General features: G+C 40.2%; 1 long non-coding RNA gene across 1 annotated transcript in view; it reads left to right on the top strand.

Annotated features, from left to right (window-relative positions):
• The first annotated feature begins 547 nt into the window (after positions 1 to 547).
• Positions 548 to 13,098, top strand: part of LOC136018858 (uncharacterized) — a 40,597-nt gene continuing 28,046 nt past the window's right edge. Inside the window, exon 1 of the long non-coding RNA XR_010614613.1 lies at positions 548 to 728. This is a non-coding gene — a long non-coding RNA (uncharacterized LOC136018858). The remainder of the gene's footprint in view (positions 729 to 13,098) is intronic.

The following is a 13,098-nucleotide window of genomic DNA, read 5'->3' as shown; positions in this document are numbered from 1 at the left end:
GTGAAATCTGGGGGATGTAATCTTCCTGCTAAACAGAGGCTTACAGCCGATATTAAATGCACTGATAGCAGCTTTGCCAGTGTTTGAACTGTCTATGAGAGGAAGAGAAATTGTGAATTGTTGTTAGCACTGCGGGCTGGTGTGGCAGCATTAAGGTTGTTTCAGAAGCGCTCGCTGCAGTTGAATAGGTTGGTTTGGCCATTTCTCTGTGTGCGTGTTTGTGCATAAACATACTGCGGCCAAGTGGCTTATCAGCAATAGATAGCTAGAAAAAAAGTCTTTGGACGTAAAATAACTTATTTATCAGACATTTAGATATTATGAGACATTCTTTAAGGAATGGATTTGTTGGTGCAATCAGCCTATGTTACTGTTAGCATCACTTTTAGTGGAACAATATTGATTTTCATCACCTGTGTCTACCCAAAATGTAGTAGTACCACCTGTAAGAGCTTACAGCAATTCCCCAGGTGCTGTCAAGTTTCTGTCCGTCACACTCTGAGCATGCTCAGGACAGTACCTGCTTTTACCCAAAAAGTAGGTGAAAACCAACGTCAATTCCCCATAAAACTTATGTTATAAATTAACATTCACATCATGGCTAAATCCTCATGGCAGTTGTGCTGTATGGAGAAGATGCTTTACAGAGATGCTGGTGGCAGATTGTAGGCAGGGGAATGGAAACCCCTCAGCTAATGCTGGGCTCCAGGTGCTTATAAAATTGAGAGGTAAGTGTAATACTTCTTTTTCTGGTAACACCTCTGTGTTTGGAGTGTTTTAACTGCTGATGTATTCAAGCAACCATTGCAGCCACAAATTGGACTAGACACACATAAGCCCCTTGACTCCAGGAGCTGGGATCCTAAGGAAAAATGGCAGCATTGGGATATTCAGGAAAATCACATCAGCAGGTTGTTTTTCCAGGGGCTGGAACAACTAAGGACACTGTGACTGAACAGGAGAGGAGTGTCCACAGCAAGGTGACACAGTGGAGATCCCTCCAATTGGAGACAATTACCAAGTGGGAGCACCTGCTCCTCCAGCTGCCATTTGGGTAGATGTGAGGGTTTTTAACCATGGTCCCATCCCCATAAAAGAGTGGGAATGAGGCTGATAGGGTTTGGCTGCTGGAGGGGTGGGTTGTTGTGATGCTTTCTCATGGGTATAGGCAGCCTTGGGGCTTTGCACATGTTAGGGATAGGTTGGTTTCTCCTACCCATCAGTTTCCAATGTGGGGACTTACAAGCCATTCAAAGAAGGAGACCTGTCCACAAGGCCTGGTCCTATCTGTGGAGAAGGCTGATTTGAGGACAGCAAACATGTGAGTAACCCAAAGGCTATCAAGCCCTTTGGTCTTTCTTGGTTGCATGAGGGGCTGAGTGTGCCAGGATTATTGCTGGGGGCTCTTGGTTGTGCACGCTGAGAGCTTTCCCAAAGCCAGCAGCAGCTCTGGGTGCTCCCTAGAGACATCTATTTGGATAGTGGAAATTGCTTTTAGTGTGTGGTGGGGAGGGTTTAAACCCTGATGGCTGGCACTCCCTTGGCTGGAGATGGGGTTGTTGGTGGCCTCTGGTGTGGCAGAGACCGCACATCTCTGTGGTTTCAAGTGTTTGTGTCTTAATGTTGATTTCTTTTCCCTCTTGCACAAGTGTTTGTGTTGTGTTTCCTGTGGGATTCTGTGTGTGGTGCTTGCAGTAGCGCTGTGGTACAGAAGCGTGTGGCTTGCCCTGCCTGCAAGTGCACCAGCTATCTACACATATTGTGGGTTATAATCTTCATGAGCATCTTAGGGTGTTTCTGGTGCAGTTTGTTCCTTTGCCTTTGTAACCTGAAGCTTGTTGAAGGCTACAGTAAGTAAGGATCTTTACCTCATTGTGTAGGTGGCCTAAGCAGGGACTTCAGTCTGAAAGTGTATGAACGTCTCCTTTGGATGCTGAGTTTACTTGGTGATGCTGAGTTTTACTTTACAAGTGGAAAGCAAGCCAGATGTGACACCTAAATTTTAAGCTTTGCAAGTTAGTATGGGCTCCACAGACCTCTGAAATATGGTCCTGAGAATAGGATGCTGTTCTTCCCAGTGAGTTTGCCATATAAATTGCTAGAGACAAGGGTTTCACTTACTTTACTTCTGTAGACTAAGGTATTGATTTTTTTTTTGGCCATCCTTCTTTTTAAGCCTGAAGGAAAAATTCAAATAAAACCTAATTATGTCTCTCTGTTTCTGAACAGTTTTGGAAATTGCAGAGCAATCAATATTAAGTACACTTTACACCAATTTAGAGACCTATTCTGTCCAGACATGTGTTTTATAGAGCTCTGATTTTTGTGTAATTTAGGCTGAAAAGTAGGGTAATGTGAATTTTCCAATTGGCTTACGTTCAGTCAGTGTTCTTCCACCTGATTTTAATTTTAATAGCTTGGTTTTTAAAAGCATGGGTGTATATGTCCAAAGGAAGCGAATAAAAGGAAGATAATCTTTTTAGAAGGATGAAAGACAAGTGGATTAATGTAGAGTTTGAGTTTTTATGAGAAATTCAGGCACACAGGCTAGTGTTGCAGGGAGAGTTTCTACTTGTGAAACTGTCACTTGTTAATTAAGTTAATGTCTATGGTGCTCTGAGAATGCAAAGCACTATGTAAGTGCTAAGTATTATTATTAATGATGCCAATTTTGACAGGTTTACTGGAATAGGCTTTGCAGTGCAATATAAGCTAATGTTCTAATGCCTTACTCATTTACTAGGAAACTCTCGAAAATAAGAATGTGGGAATAGAAGGCCAGCAAAGGCCAATGGACTAGATGGAGTCCCTCATTTGGCGTTCTTTGTAAGCGCTGTCTGGGAATAAGGGTATATCAAAAATAACATGAAGCTGTCTCATCATCTTCTAGAACCCTTCAGGGAAAACCTCAGGTGTACGATGGGCTGTGCCAGCTTATTGTGACTTTCAATTGTCCTGTTAGGAGATGTATTGGCCCTTGAAAGCTGTAACACAGAGTTGTAGCCATATGGCAAACGTGTCCCACCTGTTGCTCATAGACTTGTTTCTGTCATAGACTACAAAAGGGGAATGGGGTAAGATGTCAGTCCTATGTGTACCCTAAGAATGCTTTCTCCTCTTGGGGAAACCCACACTGATCAATTAAATTGGTTTGTGACCCTTGCCTTTCTTGCCCTAAGGGGCTGCAAAAGGAAAGAGGTATTTCTGATGTGGGCTGTATTAGTATTAGAGCCTGAATAGGTGCAGAGAGCTGGTCAGTAATTTGTATATGTATGTGTAAAAAGCACATATTCAAAAAGTGAATAAATTATCTTTCACAGTTCAATGGGTCCTAGTAATCTGCATGTCATTTGGTTACAGAAGCATAGCTGTGTGCAGGTATCTGACCCAGGAAATGGGATAGTTTCCTCAATGTCTTGGGCACATTGCCTTTAATAACTCTGGGCAATGCTTTTATTCTCAGCACAGCTATCAAATCTGACCCTAAAGGGGTCTAATGCTCAGATGCTTTCCTTAGGTGCTCTTTAAGGTATTTTTTCATTACCAGGCTTAATTCTCTCCCGTCTTGATGGCTTCTAACCAGTGTAAAACATTGAAGTACAGAACAAGGCCTATAGAATTCTAATTTTGGATGTCTTTATGCAGATATCTATGTGTCCTCTTTCACATTTTAAGCAGTTTCCTGAAAAAACAAGTCCAGAAGATGTCCTATTTGCATGGTCAAAGCAAGGGTCTGTTCACCTTGATCGCTGCAAGAGAAATGTATGGGTTCTTTTGTAGTTTGGCTTCGTTCTGCTAATACGTTGAGATGCACGTGCACACACACCTCCACACAACAGTACCGGCCATATGAGGCCAGCCACTCTGCTGTTTAATTAAATTCATTTGCTGGCTGGCAGACACTCCACCTTTCAGTGCCATGTGGATTCTGGTTGTGCTGGGAGAACTTCAGGGCCAGTTGTTTTGTTGTTAGAGACTGAATTGCTGTGTCCTTATTTCGCATGAACTTTGGTATTGAGCTGCATTACTGAGACACTGTGAGCAGTGCTGGGAGAAGGATGATGTGGTTACTTTGAGGGTCTGGGAAATCCTCTTTCAAAAATAACAGCAGCAAGGGAAGTGGACTCTAAGAAAATAATTTCCTTGCCTTTTACTATGTCTTCAGTCGGTTACTAAAGAGTTGGACTTGATCAAAGGCTGTGGGGAGCCAGCCAGGACTCAGTCCTTCTCATGCATCCAAAAAAGTAAGAAGTCATATTGTTTTTCCTTTTTAATATTGAACAATGAAGAAGTGTTATGAGAATATTGCACTCTTTACAAGATGAATTAGTGATCTGGGTAGGAATGGCTGCCTAGAATCAATGCTTTCATCTGTCAAAGCATCTAGAAATATTACTGCCCTCCTCAGCAGACGGGTAATAAGGAATGGTACCTTGTGTGCGAAAGTCCATTCGGTTCACCCCTATTGCTTGTACATCAGCCACTAGTCATTGAGTAAAGTAGTCCTGAAGCACTTAGGGGGAGCAGCTTTGAACCCCTGCTACTCAGGCTGCAGAGAGGGGTTTCTGCCTTGGTCTCCTCTGAGCTGGCTCATTTCTTGATACCCAGATGCCTCCTGAGTCAGTTGGATTCCTGTTTACAGAGTAGCAGAGCCCGGGTTTGTAACCAAGTAGGTTCACATTATCAAGACTTTGTAGGCTATTCCCCATGCAGAAAAGGAAGCAAAGGAGCACAACAGAAATAAGAATAGACTCCAGCAGCTTCTGGCATTCTAATATGGCATGGGGAGATTTAAAAAACTAGGGTCAGTGGCTGGATGTTTGTACTGGAACTGTATCAAATGTAAGTTTTATTGAGTTCTGTGCCTTTTAAGGCACAACCTTAAGAATTACAACCTTAAAAATAAGTAATAAAGAAATCAAGCCTCTTGTCCTTTTTGAAAGTGCAGTTATAGGCTGTAATTCTAAAACAGGTATATGGACATATGCTTTGGATGCTCTAGTCACTGAATACGATGCGACCAGTACATCAATCCTGTCATGAAAGCAGTCAGAATAGAGTCTTTAAGGCATTGCTGTCTATTATAAATCAGTTAGAATAATTCATGCTATAGATTTCCCAATGCTGCAAAGCCTCATATTCAGCAGAGTATAAACATATATTACATCTTATAGATTTTTTTTTTCTTCCCTTCTTGGTATGAGTCAGACTTAAAGAATTCTGCAGGAAAACAATGCACTGTAAAGACAATTGCCTGAAAACCTTCATAAATAGGAGGTGGAATGGAAAGTTATTATTTAGTTCCAGGATTGTTTTAACAGCTCTAGTCACACCTTTGTTATTAAGTTTGGAGCATGTTGTGCAAGAGCCAACAGCCTAGCCTGTATGTAGAGCATATAGGGGCTGTGTCTAGAATCAGGCTGAAAATGCAAATAGCACTTTCTTTTCTGGTTTGGTTTCTCAACACAAGTTAGAGCAGCTTGCACCAACTGGTAAAGGCTGCAAAGGACCGTTTTGCCAGCTGGGAGGTGCAAGGGTGTAATAATGCTGCTGGCTCCCTGCCTGTGCCAGCCACAGGGAGGAGAGTGGCAGAGAAGCCAATGTATGTCTCGGTGCCACTGAAGAGCAGAGATTTTTCCACAAACCAGGCTTAGAGACAGCTTGTGCCACTTGAGAGCAGGGCATCGTGGATCTAAAATAACCGAAGACCTGCCACAAGATATTTACACTGTGACTCCCTATATACTTTGATTTTAGTTTTCTGAAATTTCAAGAAAACCCCATTAAATCTAACTGATTTAAGTCATGGAGAGCTGACTAATGCGCAGTTTTCTAGGTTGGGATAAATGGCCTTGGGAGTGAAGGAGTTAACTGACCATCATCAATTACAGCATCAGAGGGGGTGATTAGGACTGGAATTGCAGGGAGGTTTTTAATTTAGCCGAGTAGAGGAGACTCCCCCAGCTTAGCCAAGCTCATCAGATCATATACTTCTTACTGCTTCATCCGCTTACCAGGCACTGCCACTCAGAGCTATTGTGCACGGAGAGGGCACTGAGCAGACACGATGATATAATATTACTCTGTTGTCCAGAAATCCACCCGAGACTCGCTGTCACTTTGCCTGCTGCAGAAGTGCCTAGCCTACAAAATTTTTATAAAGACCCCAAATCGGGAATCAATCAGCAAATTATGTAAAGGAAGAAATGGCACAGTTTTAAAGCTTAACATGAACCAATTTATCTGCCTGATTTCCCCCCTCCGCCCCCAGCAGAGTCCTACTGAAGTGGCTGGGATTACTCCTTGGAGTATAGACACATACAGGCTTATGTTGTGTTAGGATCAGAGATGAATCTGTTGGATGCGTGAATTTGCCCGGCTCCGTATGTATTCAATAGAAATGAGGGGTATGGAGGGCAATATGTAGACAGCTTTAACTTCTCTGGTGTGCTTTCCTGGTAAAACTGGTTAGTTAGATCTCCTTGGGCATTGCCTTTGGAGAAGGGCAGCAAGGAGCCCTTCAAGAGATGTTTGAGGGAGGGGAAAGGGGTCTTGGCCCTGGCATAAAGCTTTTGGGGGAGCTGCAGGCACAGGCATCAAGGGGAGAGTGTAGCTTGAGGATCTTGGGGGGAAGAGCTGCCTCTGCTCAGCCAGGTCCCTGCCTCTTCCCCTGGGGCTGCTGGCTTGGTACATGCCTTGTATCAGGGCTGTCAAATGGGAGGAGAGAAAGAAAAATATCTCCTACATACACCTGACCCCCCCCCCCCCCCCCCATGATTCATCTGCTCTTATTTTGTATTTCTGGTAGAATCCCTTGACTGTTTTGCTTCTGGATTTTAGGATTTTTTGAGAGAAATGGTGTGTGGATGCTGTTTATAGAGTCAGCCTTCATGTTCTTTCTGGGGAAGGAAGAAAAAGGGAAAGAGGACAATAGTAATCCTGCCAGAAAATGTTCAGGTTGGGCCTGATCCAAAACTCGGAGGTAGTTGGGCTTTGGCGATGTAGATACCCATGTTTGCAGGCTGCTTTTTTGTTCCTAGGTCTTGAGACAACCCCCTCTTCCACTGGAAACTTGAGAGCAACAAGAATTGAGATCAGGCTTATACCAGTGCAGTGTAGTGGGAACTTGCAGCAGCCCTTCTTGCTCCTTCCCCTGGGTTTAGTTGCTTGTAATGCTGTAGAGCTCCTGCTGCTGAGGCTGAAGTTTGGTGTGTGATCATGTAATTAAAGATTGACTCTTAGCATGCAGGCATCTGGAGGGTAAGCCAGTTGCCCATGAAACATTCAGCAGCATTTTCTGTGGTGGTTGACAAACCATTGTTATTTTTATTTTTTTTTTTTTTGTTAATATGGCACTTTGTGTAATCATGGAGACACTTAGCAAGTAACATCAGTCACCTGTGTAATCCTAATGAATGCATGGAAAGGAAAATAAGGGGCTTCTGCAAAGTATTAACACTGAGCTGCTGTTTTTCAGTATGCCACAATGCTGGAGGAGACTTGGCAGCTCCAGCAGCCCAGCCCTAGTTTTGAAGTGTGAGAGCATACCTTTTTTTCCATTGCTGGGGAAGGATAATAAGAGCTAGTCCTTGAAATGGTCTGTAGTGAGGCAATAGGTATTTTAACTTCAGGGTTATGACCAAGTGAACCCTACTCCCGATTCAAGCAAACTCCCATTGATTTCAGAGGAGTTATGCCTGAATGCAGGGGATAGCGGGGCTTGGGTAAGCCTTTGTGTGACCTACTGCTGATGCGTTTCTACTCTAGCCCACGGTGGTTGTGAATTGTTGTGTTGCTGACATAAAAACTTGGATATATTGATTACTAAAGCCATTTCACAACTGTCAGTCCCTCCTGCGTGGTAAAATCCATATTATTCATATAAGACAAACTGGAAAGGAAAATCTACTTCCCAAACCTGAGAGCAGTCTGTGGAGCCAGAGCCGCTTTGCTTTGCGTGCTCTGAACAGTGGCTCCATATGACTGTTTTGCAAAGGTGGAAAGGAGGTCCTTTCTTGAGCAGCATGAATTTGGGGCTCTTCAAGCCCTTTTGCCCAGGTCCGAGTGTAGATCCATTGTAGGATCTGCTGTGAGAAACTTTATAGCTAAAGGACCTGGAAGTGTTTTCCATGTTAGAGGCAAAGCCTGAATTTCCTGGGAATGGCCATGAAATTAGAGTTTAACACAAAAAGGTCTTGCAATTTGTTAAAGGATCTCAAGTAGACATTAGAGATGTGCAGTGTTTCAGGGGAGTAGGGCTCTTTATTCTTTCCTCTTGCATGTAAACTTAAGTTTTGTAAGAAACCAGGATTGCTTTGCTGTGTTGTAGGAGATCTCATTGTGGGTCCTCTGCAGTACCTGATGCTTGCATGAGGTTTTGTAGACCCCAGCACAGACACCACAACCTTTGCTAGGACCTACCAAAGAGCCTCAGAAAGCGGACCTTTGACAGGTCCATGCTGAAAGTTGCTGCCGGCTGTTTTTCAGCTGTCTGCTTTTATTGTAATCTCTCTTACTGACCTGTGAGCTATTGCACATCGCGGCTCTGATCTGATGCGTGCACCAGCTGCTTGTCCAGAGCCATCATACTCTGTGTTTCGGGCTGCAACTATTTCTGTGCTGCTGTTGAGTTGGTGGGAGTCGTACCATGGGCTGAAGCCAGTGGGGAGACATGTGTAGACTCTAACTTACTGTGTGCTTTGGGAAAGCTCTTCGGTCTAAGAAGGCACTGATTTTTCTGCAGAAGGACATGAAAAAGAAACCTTGGAGTGCCCAAAACTACTCAAAAGGGTGTTTCTATAAGGGCAGCCTCCCAGAGATTGCTTCCCACAGAGCCTTAATATACAATGAAAAGTCACGCTCTAACCCTAGGAACAGACACATCTTCTCATGCTGTTTAATTTCAGTGATGTTCGGGCAATAATGTCAAGAGCTAATGTTATTAATCCAAAAATAGGTTATAAAAGAGGGAAAAAAAAAGAGCTGCTCTCTGAACATTGAAATACAATTGGTAGAAAGTCAAGCTGCAGAAGTTCTTTAATTTGATAATAGCTCAAACCAAGAGGAAAGAAATTCCATGAGCCTGTCAAGGGTCCTGGTCTGAGCCCTACTGAGTTCAGGGAGACTGTTACAAAGATTTTGATTGAATTGCAGGATGGGGACCTAATTAATATTTGTTGTATTGTTCGGAAATAAAAGGACTTAGATTTTTGTGTCTTTAGAGTCTGCTGAAGTGATTGATACCTGCATTTTCTAGTGCCAGCATATTAAATATTGTATACATTTTTCATCTTTTCTAATTTATCCTATTAGGAAAAATGGGTAAATAACAAATATGTAAATATATAATGTTATACTTTAGCATAGGCTGTATGCTGCATTCAATGATGAATATTGTTGACTATAGTAATTAAGTCTGATTCCAGCTCCAAACAGCTATTTACTTGTCAATATTGGTGAATCTAGTACATCTAAAACTGCAGGCAGTTTTCTGTTTAATGTATAAACAGTAATTGCCTATTTAAGTATTTGCTAAAATATTGTTTAAATCTAAAATCAAGATCACAAGTGGATTTCAATAACCTAGTTAATTTGCTTTAATTTTGGAATTCTCTCTCTGCATGGGAAGAGAAATATGAAAAGTAATTTCATCTCCTTATAGCTGATTTAATTGTATGTACTTTTGATGGATTAAGTTTCCAGTTAATTGTGGAAAATGCAACAACAGTATTATAAAAAGAGGTTTAAAATAAAACAGTTGCTGGCTGCTTTGCATGCTATTTAACAAAAAAATGTTTAACATTATTAATTTTACAATGGCAATTTAGAAATATTAGTTACATCTTCCCACTTTCAACCCCCCCAAAATAGATGGTTTTAATCATACTTATTGATATTATCTATGTAATTATTTTTCATTATGCAAATATGTCTCAATTGCTGTGTAATAATGCGATGGAAACATTTTTTCAGTGCTTTAAAACACATCCTTAACTAAATCCAGGAGACAAGGGAAAACAACAGGCAAAGGTTTTTGGAAAGCAACAGTAGATTTATATTGGTAATATTTAATAGTGAATGTTTTGATGATTTCAAACTATGCTATGAAAAAATGAATGATCAGTAAGAACAATTTAAGTTTTTAAAATAATGATCTTCAGTCATGTAACTTTTTATTCTTAAAGCTGATGCTAGATTAAAATAGAAGTGATTTCTAGTAAACAGCATGTTTTGTTAGACTTTGCATATGTGTAAAAGATGTAAATAATTAGCTTCTAATTCATGTGCATTCTGTAAAACATTGTGCGGGTGCCTTCTTCCAGAGAGAAGCAATACACAACGTTAGAGGATTCTGAAAAGTTTATTTGAAAGTAGAACTAACAGAGCATAGTCAGAAAGAGGCATTCAGAAACTGAGAAGCTTCGAATTAATGTTTCTTTCCTTTTTGGAGTTTAAAGATTGTGAAGAGAAATGCAGTGATGGGAATTGCTCAGGACAGCATTAGATCGAAGTTTCCTGACTTGTTTTTAGTGTCACTGTGTGATTGCTATCTTAAAATAACGCAGGAAATCTTCTGTCTTGTCAGAATAAGGCAATTATAGTTTCTAGCCACTGATAACTTGCAATTTGTTCTGGCTTCTTTTGTGTACATAGTTAAAGACAAAAATGAAGATGGCTTTCTGTGTTGTATAAAGATTTGGATGAATCCAGTAAGGTTCTAGTTTCAAAACAAAGTAAATGGTTATTGCACTTGGTGGAAAAAATGAGGGTTGTCGGAAATAATTTGTTGGCTAGATGTTCTCTGTGGATTTTCCTTGTAAAAAGTTGCTTTAGTGTTTTATTATTTTCTTAAAGGAATTTATACATGTATGTAAACCCCCCCAAGTGAAAATGCTGCTTCAGCCTTTATTGCAGCATCACTGTCTGCAGCTACAATTTCAGCCCTGAGCTTAACTTTTCTTTTTTTTTTTTTTTACTTTGCAAAGTATGTGGTTTTCATTAAAGCTGTAATTAGTATAATTAATAATTATTCACTAATTGAAACGCAGGTTAACAAAGTTCCATATGTAAAAGTAAAGGGGGAAAAATGTCATTCATTCACACTGGGCTTTATAAGCCTATAAAACTCTTCAAAGGACTTCAAGATATCAAGCAATCTTTTATTCAGCTAAACCTACCCCCCACCTTCACTCTTACACACACTTAAATACGCAGTATGCTCACAGCTTGGAAAAAAGCAAGAAAAGCCTTAATGGATCACTGATTTTAACCAAAGAGGTAGGTATGTATTCCATATAAATGGTTTCAAAACAATTTTTGTGTTAGTATTAATAATTTTCATCAAATGACAGCAAGCATCTTAGCACTATAGAAAGCAAAGCTTTCAACTGTGCATTTAGTAACAGATCTTTTATTTCAGGCTCAAAACACCTAAAAAAAATTACACTGGAGCAACTGTGTAATTTGCTCCGTTCTTTACTATATAGGTATCATCTTGTAGGCAGAGGCCAATAAAGATTTAAGGGTAAAGCGGAGAATTAAGGTCCAAATTTTGTTCGTCTTTACATCCAGGAGTAATTAGCCCATATGAATAGACTATGAGACAAATAACATGAGGCAAGGTATTCACATGCGCATAGGTTGCAACACCCAGCTCTAGTTAGGTGCTTTACAGTTGATGTAATAAATCAAAGAATAGAATAATTATTTCTCAATTTACCATGACACAGATATCTTGTCATCACCCTGCTTATATGTACCTTTAAGAAGTGGTGAATGTTAGAGATATATTTAACCACATCAGTGAGACAAAGCTAGCACAGCAGGAAATATTACTTTGTCTTTTTTTTTTTTAATATAAAATCACTTGTCATGTTATTTGTTCCTATTAGAAACCAAATATTTTCCATCTGGAACAGAAGAACAGAATTTTATACGTAGGACATGAATATTTATTCTTAAATGGTTACATATGTAAATAATTTAAAGCATTTTGCTGTTGGGATATTTCAGGTTTTTGGAAGAAACACTAGAAAACTTCTGTATTTAGTTATACGCTTCAAGAGCTGTGCATTTATCAAAAATGTTTATTTGCACTTTCAAAACGGACTTTTTGGTGAAATTTGCACAAAATATTCATTATTTAGATCAGTTATGTGTGAAGAGAAGGTACAAATACCCTCAATGTATGCTTTTTCTGCAACTGTTTGGAACCAATAGAGTTATTTATTCAGAAATGTTTCTTCAATGCTTTTTACTTACATTTAAGAGCATAACAGTGAGCTGAAATTGAATGTTACAGTCAGCTAAACATTGATGTGTTTCCTTAATCTCAGACATTAAATATAATTGAGGATAGTAACAAGCCCTGGACAAACGGCTGCTGTGCAGTCTGATGGTGGGCACTGAAATATTATAAGCTCCATTTTCCTAATGATTCCTTTAAAAATGTTATCTGCAGCTATCTCAAAATGCGAGTGCTTTTTGGAACACTTGATTTAAAGTTTCTCAGGAGAGCTTACTATTTCAATCAGATAATTTTACAGAGTACACATTAACAAAAATCCTCACAATTCCCTGTTATCCTTGTCCCTTTTTTAAAGGGGAGAGAAACTGAGGAGGATAATGACTTCTGCTTGAGTGCAGTTCAATGTGTTTTAAATGTTTTACTGATAAACATTCGCATCTATGTATATAAACACAGGCAGAGGTATGTGTTTGTTATTATATTAAACAAAAGCTGTTAGACTTCCCTCACTAGGATTTACCCACTTTGTCCTACTTGCACGCTACTGATAAATATCAAATCCAGCTCAAATAGTAAACAAACGCTCAGGATGACTGAAACAGCATCTTTTCCTGACTTAATCTGTCTGAACAGGTAAAGATGTGAGAAAAAAATAAGCCTGAAGACGTAGCTGTACCTCCAGCTTCCCTGCTGACACCTGTCAACATCTTAAAACTACGTTTTAAGCTGGGTTTGGGAAGGGGGGGGAAAGAGCAAGAGAAGCTATTTTCAATTATGGATGCTCAGTGAGAACCGTGGCATGATGGTCAAGCCATCTCTTAACTCTTAAGGGTGTCCTTCAAAGATCACAA

Source organism: Lathamus discolor, chromosome 8, assembly GCF_037157495.1.
Source record: "Lathamus discolor isolate bLatDis1 chromosome 8, bLatDis1.hap1, whole genome shotgun sequence".
NCBI classification, from domain to species: Eukaryota; Metazoa; Chordata; class Aves; order Psittaciformes; family Psittacidae; genus Lathamus; species Lathamus discolor.
The sequence above is the reverse complement of the archived record's forward strand: the minus strand, read 5'-3'. Positions and strand labels throughout refer to the sequence as shown.